This window comes from Temnothorax curvispinosus, unplaced genomic scaffold (genome assembly GCF_003070985.1).
Source record: "Temnothorax curvispinosus isolate PA1 unplaced genomic scaffold, ASM307098v1 QBEX01015436.1, whole genome shotgun sequence".
Classification (NCBI taxonomy): domain Eukaryota; kingdom Metazoa; phylum Arthropoda; class Insecta; order Hymenoptera; family Formicidae; genus Temnothorax; species Temnothorax curvispinosus.
The window spans coordinates 490,792-494,401 of NW_020225216.1; the positions used below are offsets into that span (position 1 = coordinate 490,792).

The following is a 3,610-nucleotide window of genomic DNA, read 5'->3' on the forward strand; positions in this document are numbered from 1 at the left end:
AATTAATGGTTGAGAGCTTGCAGCAATGCAGCATGCCTGTCTATAGATCGAAAATTTGAGCGCAGCGGTGCGAACGACGGAGACAGCTAGAGTGGATAAGAAACTAGAGTTCCCCGAAAACGACGTTAGCGAATAAAGGGTTAAGTAGTTGTGGCGTCTGGGGTGCGTCATCAACGCGGCAGTGGCAGCGACAGAGGGAGACTAGACTAGACTCGACTCGCGGCTGTATCGGCTTGCGGCTGGGCCCATTAGCGTGACGCGATGCATCGTCTACATAAATACCCACCGACGCTGCGGCCGGTACCACCGGTTGCCAGTTGCCACTTTGTGGCAATGCGAGCTAGCGAGCGAGCAAGCGAACGAGAGGACAAGCGAACAAACGCAACGCACGAGCGGAGCACCGGGCGCAAGCGCTCTGACGTAACGTTATATCACTCTCGAGGCTTTATACATACTCTATCGAGAGGAGGTCTCCCCCCTACCCCAAGCGCGGCTCCATGTGGCGCCTGAGCAGCGCCGGTGGGGGTAGAGCTCTTCTCTTCCGCGAGACACCCTCGGCGGCGACGATGTCAAACTCAGTCGCGAGCCGAGTATCGTGTCGCTCGTGCGTGTGTCGTATCGCGTCGTGTCGTGTCATTGCGCGTCCTCCGTGTCGTATCGCGCGCGCGATACGATAAGACAAAGGGCCGCGTTATCTCGCGGCCTTTCTCGCACGTGGGAGAGAAAGAGGGAGAGAGACAGAGAAAGGGAGAGATAGACGGAGTGCACGTCAGGTTCGTCTCTACAATTCTCACCCCACTCCAGTCCTCTCTCTCTCTCTCTCTCTCTCTCTCTCTCTCTCTCTCTCTCTCCTCTCTCTTTTTTCTCTCTCTCTCTCTTTGCCGTTGTTGTCGTTTTGCGATAGTAGGGTGGAAAAAGTAGTCGAGTGAATAAAACAGCGCGCCGCTTCAGCGCTAACTCGCTCCGATAACGTTCTCCGCTCTCGCGGATTCTTGATATACTCCGATTTTCTCGTGCGCAACGTTCCACGGTGCATCTCACCGCCGCGGCGCCGGCGGTAGTTGACGAGTCTCGCGAAATAGTCCGATATCGGAGCGATTCAAACCGCCCAAGCCCACGACGACGGATTCTCGCGAAGCGCTCTCGGTCCTTTTCCGACCGGGAATATCGGGAGGGATATCGGAAGATTTGGTATACGTGCGTGAGCCAAAATCGATAACCGTGGGGCACGGATACACGAAACGTTCTGGCAGACGCGTCGCGACGCCACGCCACGAGTCGCAACACTATATGTGAATTGTACGTATACGTTTAACCCTTAAATTTCTCTCTGATGAGAATTTTCACATCGAGGATGCCAAGGCGTAAGAATATATAGGACGCTACCAGCGTATTTACGTGTTTCTCTACTTGTATTTCAGATTTTAAATAAAGATCATTATCTTGCTTTATATCTTGCTTTACATTTCAAGCGCGATTGTAATTAATAGTAATTACATACAAAATCTAAATACAAAATCTACGAGTACTATCTAGATTGGTTAGTTGGAAATAATTTAAATTTTAATCATTTACTATTATACATATATGTATAAAATTAACTTTACATCGAAAACTCGAATACAATTGAATTAAGAGTTAGAATTTAAGGGTTAAATGCATGGTTTTGGTTACTACAAAATTGCCGTATAGGTAACACGCGATAATTATTAAAAGGTATAGAAATTAGCTTCGCGAGCAATAAGCATTTATATAGCGTCATCAACGAAATATACAAACTCCGATTTTGCCGCGATGCGGTAAGTCGCTCTAGTTTTTTGTTGCACTGTTGAGGCAGCCACGTGTCCTCGATCGATATAGGTTAACGAAGTTCGCACGTGCAACGATTATGTAGAATTGTAGATCGTTAATCCGGTGGCAACGAGCTAGAGAAGTGACGAAAAGCGGAAGTATTAAACCGACGGGGGGGGGGGGGCAATAGATGAAGGAGGGAAATGGGAGGGAGAACGGAAAGAATGGGACGAAATGAGGGAGAGATAAAAGGAAAGCGTGTGATTTCCCAGGAATGCACACAGCGATCGCGGATACCGGCCCATATAACTGAGGGAGAAGCATGCGGCGTGTACAACGCACACAGAGAGATACCCGTAACCCGGGTGCAATCCCGATTGCAGTGCTGATGCATCCCGGCGCTCCGAGAATCGCCACCGATCGCGTTGTCCTAACATCGTGTCTCTCCATGTAGGTATATAATATAAGGTACACAATACACCCTGTATTGCATTCTGCGCGCGCATATGGATTTTCGAGAGGGGATTTAAGTTTGGATTTTCGTTACAGCATGCCGCTACGCGTTTCGTAATAAGGCGCTCAGCGAACAAAACAAACGTGCATGCTTATGCAAAGAGCCGCAGTTTTATTTGAAAGCTATAACACGTATTTCCGCAATGAGCGAGATACGAGGAATTTAAATTTTTCCCATCAAGTGGCTACACCGATCTGAAAGCGTGTTCTGCGTTTTCGATTAAGAGAATTGCGCCGTTAAGTCCGTTGGGTCAAGATACGTCTTCCTGGACCGGTATACGGACCGGCGAAATCGCGAGATACACGCGAAGACGGGATGATAGTTATTTCGAATCCGATCGGTGGTGCTTTGCCCGCCGAACCGGCGAAACAGACTGGACCAGATGTTGTCTAAATCCGTACCATCACGCCGACATGAACTTTTCTCCTCGCCTCTCTCTCTTCTCCTTTGCTTCTCGGTACTACTGTGCAGAGCCATTTTCCATCCTTACTACTACTAGCTGTCACCGTCAAGACTAACATCCGAAGATTCCCTATCTTTCTGTCTAAACTAAGATGTACACCGGCGAAACTTCCCACTTTTCACATTCCGAGATTCAAGGAAAAAAGGAAAGAAAAAAGTAAAGTAAGAAATGTTTATGTTCAAGTTTCGATTAGTTCCTCGGGCATTTTTGCATTCAATTATTTGGCACGGAAGGTAATGTGGAAGTTTTAGACGCGATCGATTGGGCACGCGCAATAAAGGGTAGTAAAGGGACAATAGCTATCAAAAATTTGAATGTATTTATCGCGCTCCCCATCTCGTTACTCGCTCGCTACATTCGCGCGTGGAGTCGCGCGCGTGCGGCGACGACGGACGCGGACGGCGCGTGTATATTTCTGGCGGAACGTCAAGTGGGATAAGAAGAGTATTTCTCAAAGCAGTTGAGAGGTGCACCGGCCGCCTCGCAAAGGTCGAGTTTCGAGGGACTCGAAACGCGAATCGAATGTCGTTTACACGTTCTAAATTCCTAGCGTCTTTCAAGGGAAAAGAAAACGTACACGGAATTGCGATTACAGTTGCCGACGCAATTGACGTACGTGGACGTCGTTATTCTTGCTGAAAAGATTAATGCGGCTCAAACACGTCCAACTTACGTCCGTTCGCTTCAGCGTCATTGGTCGGCCGAGCTGAGAGGATCGTTTAGTACAGGTCGCTGGGTTGAAGAGTTTTTCTTCGAAGATCTCTGAAATTTTATTTATTTACTTATTTAATGACACGAAAGTCCGAGATGATGTTTGCTCAACGTCAACCGTGCGTAAATTT

At 48.1% G+C, this 3,610-nt stretch overlaps 1 long non-coding RNA gene across 1 annotated transcript; it reads left to right on the top strand.

Annotated features, from left to right (window-relative positions):
• Positions 1-596: 596 nt before the first annotated feature.
• LOC112465726 lies at positions 597-3,166 on the top strand. Its single transcript, XR_003042053.1, has 3 exons — positions 597-773; positions 2,064-2,241; positions 2,341-3,166. It is a non-coding gene; the product is annotated as an uncharacterized LOC112465726 (long non-coding RNA).
• Positions 3,167-3,610: the final 444 nt, after the last annotated feature.